The sequence below is a fragment of the Canis lupus genome, chromosome 3 (assembly GCF_048164855.1).
Source record: "Canis lupus baileyi chromosome 3, mCanLup2.hap1, whole genome shotgun sequence".
Taxonomy (NCBI): Eukaryota; Metazoa; Chordata; class Mammalia; order Carnivora; family Canidae; genus Canis; species Canis lupus.
In genome coordinates this window covers 30065050-30076222 of record NC_132840.1, presented here as the reverse complement: position 1 = coordinate 30076222, position 11173 = coordinate 30065050, and positions in this window count along the sequence as shown.

Genomic DNA, 11173 nt, shown 5'->3' with positions numbered 1-11173 from the left:
ATGAAGGCCACCCGTGCTGATGCTACAGGGAGCAGGGAGGCATGGGAGCCAGGACATTAGAGGACCGCCTCTGGAAGGTGTGGGGGTACAGACAGCAGGCTGTGTGCTGTTGGAGCTTGGAGCCCAAGAAGGGCATGCCCGGTGAGGGCGGGGTCTGGGAGAAGGCAGGGTGGGTGGTCTGCATCACCAGGGGTGGGTGGGGGACCCGTTCACTGGATGTCCTCATCCTGGCTCTGCGGGGGCAGGATGGTGGAGAAGACGTGGACCCCCCCTCCTGGGGCAGAGGCAGAATGAGTTCAGTGATCGGGCTCACTCAGGGGACCTGCCATCCGGGGATGGTAGTGATCAGATGCAGCCCGCGTAGGTCCGCACAGCCGACTGTCGGATAGCCACTTTCGTGGTGAGCAGGTTGGAAGCTGGAATGGGAGTGGGCAGGAGTGTGTCATCACGGGCCTCGGCGAAGACTGCAAAGCAGGACTCCTCTTTACCTTCCTCTCTCCAGGCGGCCTGTTTGCCAGCGCACCTGGCCCAGGAGGGGCAGGGTGGGAGAAGGGACAGCAGCCCAAGATAGTTCTCTTGGCCAGCCCAGGGGATGGATGGCAAGGAAAGGCTGGACACCTGGCGGCGGGGGCGTGGTGGCCTTGGTCGCCCCCTGCGTGCAGCACCCGCCCATGCAGCCTGTGATCCCTGTGGGCTGGCGGGGGCTGCTCCTCCTTCCAGAATGCAGCTAGGAGCAGCAGCCCCTGGGGCTTCCTCTGTGGCCGCAGGGGATGAGCAGCTCCACCTCCACCAGGCACGGAGGAGTCGATGTCCTCACGGCTGTGCTGGGGACGGGCAGCTCGGAAGCTGGGACCAGCCGCACATGGACAGTCAGCCGACCGTCCCACCACCTACAGGGACATCGAAGACACTCCAAAAAAAAGCTCTGCATTGCCAAACAGCGTGCATTTAGAGATGTTCCAGGATGAGAAGTCGCTGGGTGTGGGGACACTGGCCGGGGCCACCTGTGCATGGCCCTCGACGCCCCTCCTGAAGTGGGCTCCATGGGGCGGGCGGGCCTGTCGTTGCATGCGGGGGCGGCGGCCTCCCTACCTCCCGAGCAACCGGCCCCTGGGGCTCTCGTCAGAGCCTCTCGCTGAGTTCTGAAGTAACGGGGAAGGATTTTTATTGTGCCACTTCAAATTAAAATCTCTCCATTTTGTGGAATTGTCAGCTGCTGGAGGAAATAAAACTGTTTGTCGGCTTAATCATTTAAGTACGACGTCTCAAGATGGGTGGTGGCGTGCCAGGGAGTAAAAGGTGCTCCACTCCCAGCAGAGACAGATCACGGAAATGACGGGGCCCCATAACTTTGTGTTTGAGGGTTTAATGGAACAGGCCTGCTCTGCATTGATGAACAGCTCCGGCAGAGAACAAGGCCTTGGGCTTCTGGAGGGGAGGCAGCCGGCCTCTGCAGATAGCTGTGTGCATGGGGGCGGTGGTCCCAGTCTGCTGGCCGCTGTAGCAGAACACCACAGCCCGCGAGCTTAGGCCACTGGCATTTATTGCTCACAGTTCTGGAGGTCGGGAAGCCCCTAGATGGAGGTATCGGCACATTTGGCGCCTGGTGAGGGCTCGCTTCCAGGCTTGCAGACGGCTACCATCTGGCTGTGCCCACACACGGTGGAGAGAGACCCTCTCTCCTGTCTCATCCTATAAGGGCACTAATCCCATTCACAACGGCCCCCACCCTCAGGACCTCCCAAAGCCTCTACCTCTTAACACCAGCATACTGGGGATCAGGGTTTTGATGTATACATCTGGGGGCGGGGGGAGACACTAGTCTGTAGGGTCACCAGGACAACACCGGCAGGAATGTCATCCTGCCACCCCCAGCAGCCAAAGCCTGCTGTCTTATCCGACTCATCCTCAGGCATTTGGCTCTTGCCTCTAGGCGACCACGGCTATGACTGAGGACCCCACTGGCAGGCAGAGGAAAGCAGGGTGACAGATGTCAACATGTCTGAGTCCTCAAGAAGATTGCAAAGCAAGGGGGAGAGCCTGGCCTCTGGAGATGGATCTGGGCTCCGGTTCCTGCTCCCTTGTTTGTCACCAGCTGTGAGATACAGGATGCCCGGCTAAATTTGAATTGCAGATAAACCACAAGTACATTCTGATGTAGGTATAGCCTGTGGAATATTGGGGATATATTTATAAAAAAAAAATACGTGTCGTTTATCTGAAATTTAAATTCAACAGAGCGTCTTGTGTGTTATCTCACAATCCTAGACCGAGGAAGGCCTCATCTCATCTCAATTTCTCGGGTTCTTCTTCCCCAAAAGAACGTCCACTTGACAGGAAAGGATGGTTCCAGGGGACGGGGCTGCAGACCATAGGCAAGACCTCTCAAGCTAACATTGAGTCTTGCTTGCCCTCCCAGGGTCCCAGACATACAGGAAACAAGCAGATAGCCACACAAGGGGACGGGGCAGGCCCAGGTGTGGGACAGTGCTGCCCCTGTCAGTGCGGGCCAGCCAGAGCACTGTCCTGGGGAGTGGGAGGTGGGCTGGACAGGAGCAGATAGGTGCAGGCGCTGAGAATGGCCCTGGAAGCAGAGCAGAGTCTCGAGTCCAAGCCTGGAGGGGACAGTGTCTGCAGAGCTCCTCAGGCTGGAAACGGAGGACGAAGCTCAGTGTGGGGAGGCCTTTGCTTCAGTTTTCCGAGTGGACAGGAAGTGAGGGAAGCAAGGCCCTGGGGATGCCCTGGGGTGGGGAGGCCTGAGGTGGGCTGGGGAGGTGCCCAGGGGGGTAGGGTAGGGTGAGGCCTGGGGCGGACCTGAGCAGAGTGCAGAGTGTCTGGGGGCATCCTGGGTTGGGCAGTACAGGGGCAGAACAGGGGTCAGGCCAAAACCTCCAAGGTTGCAGACAGTGATGAGGGGTCCAAACATGGGAAGGAAATAGCCCAAGGAATGGACTGCCCTGGGACATGCTGTGCGGGCAGGATTCTGAGATGGCCCCACGATGGGGTCATACCCTGAGTACAGCCAGAATCTGTGACTAGCTTCTCACCCATAGACTACATACAGGGCTCTGTGGGTGTCGTGGAGGTCCCTGATCATCTGAGCTCAAGCTCATTAAAAGAGAGGTTATCGGGGATCCCTGGATGGCTCAGCGGTTCAATGACTGCCTTTGGCCCAGGGCATGGTCCTGGAGTCCTGGGATCGAGTCCCACGTTGGGCTCCCTGCATGGAGCCTGCTTCTCCCTCTGCCTGTGTCTCTGTCTGTGTGTGTGTGTGTGTGTGTGTGTGTGTGTGTGTGTCTCATGAATAAATAAATAAGATCTGGGATCCCTGGGTGGCGCAGCGGTTTGGCACATGCCTTTGGCCCAGGGCGCGATCCTGGAGACCCGGGATCGAATCCCACATCGGGCTCCCGGTGCATGGAGCCTGCTTCTCCCTCTGCCTGTGTCTCTGCCTCTCTCTCTCTCTCTCTGTGACTATCATAAATAAATAAAAAAATAAAAAATAAAAAATAAATAAATAAAATAAATAAATAAGATCTTAAAAAAAAAAAAAGGGGAGGTTATCCTGAATGGGCCTGGCCTAATCAAGTAAAGGTTCTTACAAAGGGGCCTTCCTGAGTCAGGAACCATCTCTCCCACTGGCTTTGTGGAAGGAACTATGAGCTCTACAGCAGCAAGGAACCAAATTCTTCCAACAACTGTGGGAGCTCAGAAGAGGACCCTACCCTCAAGTGAGACCCCCCAGACTCCACTGATACCTTGATTACAGCATTGGGAGACCTGCCCAGAGGACGAGCCTGGACTCCAGACCCGCAGCAAGTAGGGGATAATAAGTGGGTGCCATTTAACCTGCTGAATTTGTGGTGATTTGTTACACGGTACAGGTAGGAATGCAGATGCTGAGCTTCCTGCCCCTGCAAGAGCTCAAGAAGCAGCCAGTTAGCTACCCAAGAGGGGTGCTGTTTGCATGCAGGGGTGCACCAGACCACTCACCGTGGAACCTGGAATCTGTCCTTCCAAGTGCCTGGACAGACTGGATGGGCTCCATTCATTAATGTCAGGACACTGCAAGGCGCGTGTAAGAGCAAAGCACAGGTGATGGCTGCCCTCGAGGACCTAGACACAGGCGGAACCATCAGAAGTTAACATGTGGAATGTGCTGCAAAACAAGGAGTGTGGTGCAGGGAAGGGGGGAGGAGGGCTTCCCAGAGGAAGATGAGGAAGATGTGGCTCCGTGAAATTAGCTTCATGGTTTTGCTGTGTTGACCCAGAGAGGACAGAGGTGAACCTTCCCCCAGACCTACCAGGGGTGCGGGCTGGGCTTGAGTCAGGGTCCCCAGCGCTCTCTACCCGGGCTCCCTTGGGGTGTGGCCTCCCAGGAGTGGCCCCCACGGCACCTCTCGCTCCTGCTTCCCCGGGGAGCTGGAGGCCCTCCAAGCACCGCACGCTCACTTCTGGCTTGAGGAAGGGGCGGCGAATGGAGGGCCACAGGGAGTAAGCAGGCTGGCTAGGGAGCATGAAGGCAGGCCCTCTTCCCTCTCAGTGAGGGGGCACTGGGGTGCGCTCTGGCCTGCCAGCTGAGCCCAATTTCCTGACAGCACAGCTGAGCTGGTGCAGCAGGACGTGGCCACCGTGGCCCCGGCTGCGCCACACCTTCTTCCTCCGTCCCAATCAAGGGCTGAGTTTCTGGTGGGATCCAGAAAGGTCCTCCTGCCACTGAGTTTTCTTTCTAAACAAGGCACTGTTCTTCCTTGCTCTCTGCACAGCAGGAAATTTGCATTTTTAATGCTCAGTGCTGCATGTATTGATTGAAATTATACTGATTTGCATTTTTGAGGTGGTCAGCCACTGGAGCTATTTCTAATTCACAGTTCTTTGAGAGAAGACTCCATCATGAGCCATAATGATGAGCAGAGGAGGACCCGAACGTGGAAGCAGCTGTTGGAACTCTTTTGGGGATGGGGAAGGCTGAGGGTTCCTGTGACCCTCTGCCCTGTGCGAGGAGGCTGGTGCTTGGGGCCTGGGTTTAATGTTGGGCATCCTTTCAGGAGCAGTGTGACTTCCTACACAGGGGCGGGGTACCTAAAGCGAGTGAGACTGCTAAGGTCAGAGGGAGAGACTGACCCCACTTCTGACATGGGCCCCCGTAGTTGGGGGGATCCCCAAACCACCGTTGGTTGGATAACTTGTTAGAAAGGCCCGGAACCCACTATCATGGTGCACTCACAGCTATGGTCTACACTGCCAGGGTGTAAGTAGAACCTGCCTGGGGCATAGGCATGTGGGCATAGCCTGGGTGGGCTCCCCACGTGGAGCTTGCATTGCCCTCTCCCCATGGGGGCAGGACACATCCGCCCTCTCAGCACCAACGTGTGACAGCATGCATTGGATGTCACCAACCAGGCAGGCTCACCTGAGCCTGGGGCTTTATCAGGGCTCCATGAGGTGGGCACAACCGAGCGATGATTAATGGATTGGCGATTGATGGCCATGGACTTCTCTGTCACCAGGTTGGGTGATACTGTAGGAACCAACCCCCACCCCCCACCCCCAGCCAGTCCCATGTTGATGTTTCTGATGTGGTCAGCCCCACTTTAAACAAAGGCCCTCCTATCAGGACGACACATGTCACCTCTCAGAAGCCAAGAGCAAGGGCCAGACCACTCTCAGGGCAGGACTAAATTCTTTACGGCTCCGGACTCCATGGGAAGCCCTGCCACGGCCAGCCCACACCCTCTCTAAAAGACCCTGAAACCAGGAGACAACATTTCAGGACACTCAGAGAAATAGTCTGTAGTCTGGTGACCAGGTTGTGGGCAGGAGTCGTGAGACTGTCTGGGGCTGGACAGGAGGCTGAACCGGGGCAGGGCGTGGAGACCAGCACTCCAGCCATGACCTCTGGTTGCACTGCCATATGCTCATCTGTCCGCCCACCCTGGTGCTTGCTGCCTCCACTGGCAGGAGACTCTGCCTCCAGCCTCAGCAGTGCTGGGCTGACCCCTCCTCACCCATCCGGTCTCCTGTCTGAAGCAGCCATGAGCTCATCCTTCTGATCCCAGTCCCTCACTCATGGACTTTTTTTTGGGGGGGGTGGTTATTAGTTTCCAGTTGCTGCTCTAGTCAAAGCCCACAGACTAGGGACTTAGCAGCACAGACTTATTATCTTGCAGTTCTAGAGGCCAGAAGTCCTGAATTGAAGGTGTCAGCAGGACTGCATGCCCTCTGGAAGCTCCAGGAGAGAAATTTGTCTTGTCTTTCCAGTTTCCAGAGGTTGCTGGCCTCTTTGGTTGGTGGACCCATCCATGCTCCTCACAGCCATCAGGGCAACATCTTCCAATCTATCTTTGGCTCTGACCCCCCAGCCTCTCTCTCAGGAGGGCCTCTTTGATGACATGGGGCCCGACTGATGATCCAGGGCCATACTAAACAACTCTGCAAAGTCCCTTGGCCGTGTAAGGTCATATATTCCTGAGTTCTGGGGGTCAGGACATGGGGACATTGTGGGGACCATCTCTCACCTGACCATCTATGTCTATAAGGTACCTTTGCATTATCTTCCATCACTGACTGTCTGCTTCCCACCCCCACACCCAACTAGATGTCTCCTGGGGGCACTGGTGCACTCCCAGGTCCTACTAAGTGTGGACACATAGTTGGGGGCCATCCAGATCCATGTATAAATGGTTCCAGGGGTGCTTGCTGAGTGCCTGACATTAAGCTTCTCGAGAAGGTTCAGAGGGAATATAGAGATGGACCCCAGGGAAGGCTGAGACTTTACTCCATGCAGCTGGGTAGATGAAGAGCACCCACCCAGGGTACCGACCCAGGGGCTGGCAGGTCACACCCTGGGGGCTGGACATGCCCAGCACTTCTTCTGAGAAGTGTGGACAGGTGGTCCCAGGGAGAAGCTAGGCTGTGATCTGTCATGGAGGTTGGTTCTCCCACCTTGTCCCCATGACATGGAACACAGAGCTACATCCCCTCTCTGGCAGTCCCACCACCCATGGGATGCTATTTTAGCTGGGAATCTGAGACACAGATTACCTGGAACTCTAGGAAGGGCTCTGGCTTTGGGGTGCCTGCCTTCCTCTCACACCCTTGTAGCAAGAAGAGACCAAGCAGAACTCAGGTCTCCTAGCATTCCATCTGCACTGGAGAGTTTAGGGGTGCCACCACCTCCCACCATCCCATCAACCATCCCTCAGTTTCCAGAAGGTCCTACATCATTGCTCATTAGTCACCCGCATGACCCGGAGTTGGGAGGGAAGTGTGGACACCAGTGGGGATGATGGTGTTAGTTCACAATGAGCAGATGTCTCCACTACGTCTCCGGGCCCAAGCCCCCATGACCTGTCCTCCCACAGGGACCCCGCTTCTCTATACTTTTAGTCTCTCTTCTCCTAGAAGGTGGGCTTGCTTTCCTCTAGAGTGAGTCACACATCCTGAGCTATTGTGCTTTGCTTTTCATTTGTTTTTAAAAGTCTCCAGAGCCCAAAATAGCATAATCTTCCTTGGGCACATAAAGGCAATTTATGAGAATTTGCCTGCTTGTACAATACCGGTGTCAGAGAGGCAGAGCCGCGTGGAGATCCTGTCTGCAAGCAACCCCTATCTGCCTTCCCTTCCTGGCTAAACCAGCATCTTGTTCTCAGCCAGTTACTCCCAAAGAGCAGTCAAAAGCCTGGCGTTTAGCAAAATCCCTGTGCGCTATATGCTTCCAGGACGCATTTGCCATTTATGATCTTTAACAACAATGAAAGGAGATGTCTGCTCATTGGGGACCTCCCTAGAAATGACTTCCATTAATGTGTCAGAAGGTTTTATGATGACACAGGAGAGTGGGTCTGCCAGGTGCCCCAGGGGGCCTTTCCTGCAAGACAGAGGAGATGGAAGTAGCCTTCCCCCAGCCTTTGCATGGATGACCTGCACTTCCCCCTGAACATCTAGTCAACTGTTTACATCCCTGCTCATCCATCCAGGCATCCAGTGCACCACCACCACTCAGCACCCTCAAGGAGCCAGGCCCCAAGGGGCGCTTCCATGCCATCTCTCCATGACCCCTGAGAAACCCTATGAAAGAGGAAGAGCTTCCCAAGAGGTGTTTGTGAACACCAAACTCCATGGTGAAGCTTGTCTATTCCTGGCAGAGCTGGGAAGGGCATCTGCATGGACCAGCTACTAAGATCACAGTTCAAGTTCTACCCTGGAGGAACGAGTGGACCAGCGGGAGGAACAGCAGATGATGGTGATGGTGATGATGATGATGGGGATGCAGGAAGATGGAAGAGAAAGGGTTATGTCTAAGAAGAGGACCCATGGGCACACAGAGGTGGGACATCTCATCTCACAGGGAAGTTGGAGAAATGTTCCAGAGGAGGGGACACTTATGAAGTGAATCCTCCAGGACCAGGGCAAGTTGGCCAAGAAACACCAGCACAAGGTGCAGGAACTCTCCTACAGGGACCACGGCCCAGTAGAAAGGCCTAAGGACAAGTGGGACAGTGCGGGCAGTGGCAGGGATGGGCCAGGTGGGAGGTGGGGCGAGCAGTGCAGGAGGGGAAAGAGGCCCTGGCCCTAAAGAGCCACGTGTGTCTTGTATAAGAGCAGCAGGAAGCCACTGTTGAATTTTAGTCAGGAAGTAGCATCATCCATGTCACCATAACATAGCGAGTACCTGCTTTATGTCAAACCTATAGGCTGGACCTATACAGTATATAGAACTCCCAAGGGGTAGAAACTAGTGTTAATTAACTTCATTTTACAGAAGCACAGACAGGTTAAGCGACTTGCCCAAGGAAGCACAACTGAAATTTCGTGAGCAAAGCCCAAGCTGGAACCCAAGCAGTCTGGCCAGAGCCACACCATCGCTGTGTCTCTCCTTTGCAACACGGATCTGGTGTGCCTTGACCTTCGACGGATGCCATGGCTCCAGGGAAGGGGTGGGTGTGAGGAACACAGAGTTGGCTGCAGAGAATTTCAGAAGCTTAGACACCCAAGGTCCCCCGTCCTACAGCGAGTGGGGACCTTTTGCCTCTGACATCAGTGCCTGGGCCCCACTTACCAGACACATCCATTCTCAGGGACTCTGTCATCCTATTAATCATGCTGGGTAGAAATCAGAAGGGTTTTTTTTTTTTTTTCCATCAAGAGTCTGAAAGCTCCATTTTCAAAAGATGCTTCTCATTGTGCAAATGAATAGCCATCTCCTTATAAAGCATTCTGCTTTGAAATTCTGGAATGAAAGGGCTGGAGCACCAGTGATTGGAGTGGTGGTAGTAATGGGAACAATAATCACGATCATCATACTGCATGGTGATTTTATTTTTGAAGTTAGGGAGGGCTAATTAGTGCTCTCTGACTTCATGCTCAAACCCTGTGCCATGCCCTTCCTAGAAGTCAGAATCCTATCAGGCCCAGGAAAGTGGCTCATGTAAGAAGTAGGGCTTTGGAAAATTAATGCTCTCACCTTGAGCTTTCTCTTCCCTGCCTTGGACTTTTTGAAGATCTGGCAAAAATGCATTAATGGCACACATGAGCCCCTGGGACCACTGGGGACTTCAGTGTGTTAGAATCCAAGACAATTTCCATAACAGCTCAGGGTCACATGTCTATCCTACACTGCTGGCCCCTGGATACAGTCATTTGAGTCGTTGGAGCCCCCCCCCCCTACCTGGGGTGGGATGAGGGGAGAAGTGGACCCCTCACCAGGGGAATCGTCATTGGCCGCATTACCCTCCTGTCCCTGATGTCTGCCTCCCCTCCCCACCCCAGGAACACAGGCAGCTGCCTGCTAGGCAGGCTGCGCGGTGACAGACATCACAAGAGGCTCATATCAGTGAGCCATCCCTGTGGAGCTGCAGAAAAACAAGGAACATCTCAGCCAAAAGCATAGGAACAGAGCCTCCTGGAGTGGGATATGGTCTCCATCCAGGAACCTCACTTAGGCACGCCCGTCATGGGGGAAAGGTTTGAATGGAACAGGCAGGATGACCCTTCACTCTGTGCATTTCAGAATTCAGTGCCCCATGCTGGCCGGGTTCTGAATCTGCAAGAGACAACTGGAGAAGCAGAGAGCACCCGAGGACGGCTGCGTGGGCTCCCTGAGGGCCTGTCCTGGGGGCTCCGACTCCTGCAGCAGATACCACCCTGGGGGCTTAGACAACAGACCTGTCACTCCCACAGCTTCGGAGCTGAGAGTCCAGGGCTCTGTTCCTGGCAAGAACCCTCTTCCTGGCTTCTTGCTGGGTCCTTGCTCTGCAGAGAGCATGAGCTCTGGGGTCTCTTTTATCCTTGTGGGACACCCTCATCACCTCATCCAATGCTAATCATCTTTCAAAGGCCCCACCTCTAAATACCATCACACTTTAGGGAATAGGGCTCCAACATTCGAATTTGGGAAGCACAAGCATTTAGTCCCTAGCAGCTCCCAAAAATTGTGAGGCAGATGCACCCATTATCCCAATTTTCCAGGTGAGGATGTGGGGTGATGTCACTGGCCTGAAGCCTTACTGCTGCTAGGTGGCTTGTCTGCCAAGATCCGGGTCTGGCAGCTGGCTCTAACCACTTGGTTGCCCTACCCAATAGGCCAACCAGGTAATAGGCAGGTGCAAAGCAAATGAGTCAGGACATGAACAAGGTGGGCAGCCAAGTGGATTTTCTAACTTTGCCCCCAGAACTAAATTATTTGCACTGGGAGTCCCATCTGGAAGGCTGGGGAGGGGGCCAATGTTCCCCTGTATTGATGATCATGAACATCCCCTGCATGCCTAATCCATACACTGCTAAGGACGTGACAGCCACCGACACACATACCCACCTCTCCAAGCCTCCCAGGGAGGATCTGGGCATGAGCCAAAGTGGCAGAGGGCCATGCCTCATACCTAGAACATATCCTGGGCTTTCTCCTGGGCTGATAATATTCTCATACTGCAGGGCTGCTGTGGGGGATAAATAGCTCAAATCCAGAGAGCACTTGACACATGGTAACTAGTTTATAATATTAGCTAGAATTAATACAGTTATAAACATCTTCCTCATCACTCTGGCAGAGAGTGGGCATTTATTGATTTTCTGAAGGAATAAACGAATATGTGAATAGCTGTGCAAGTTCAGTGATCATACTATGCCAATCTTTAGCCAAGGCCAGTAGCTTGCCACTGAGTCTCCATCTCCT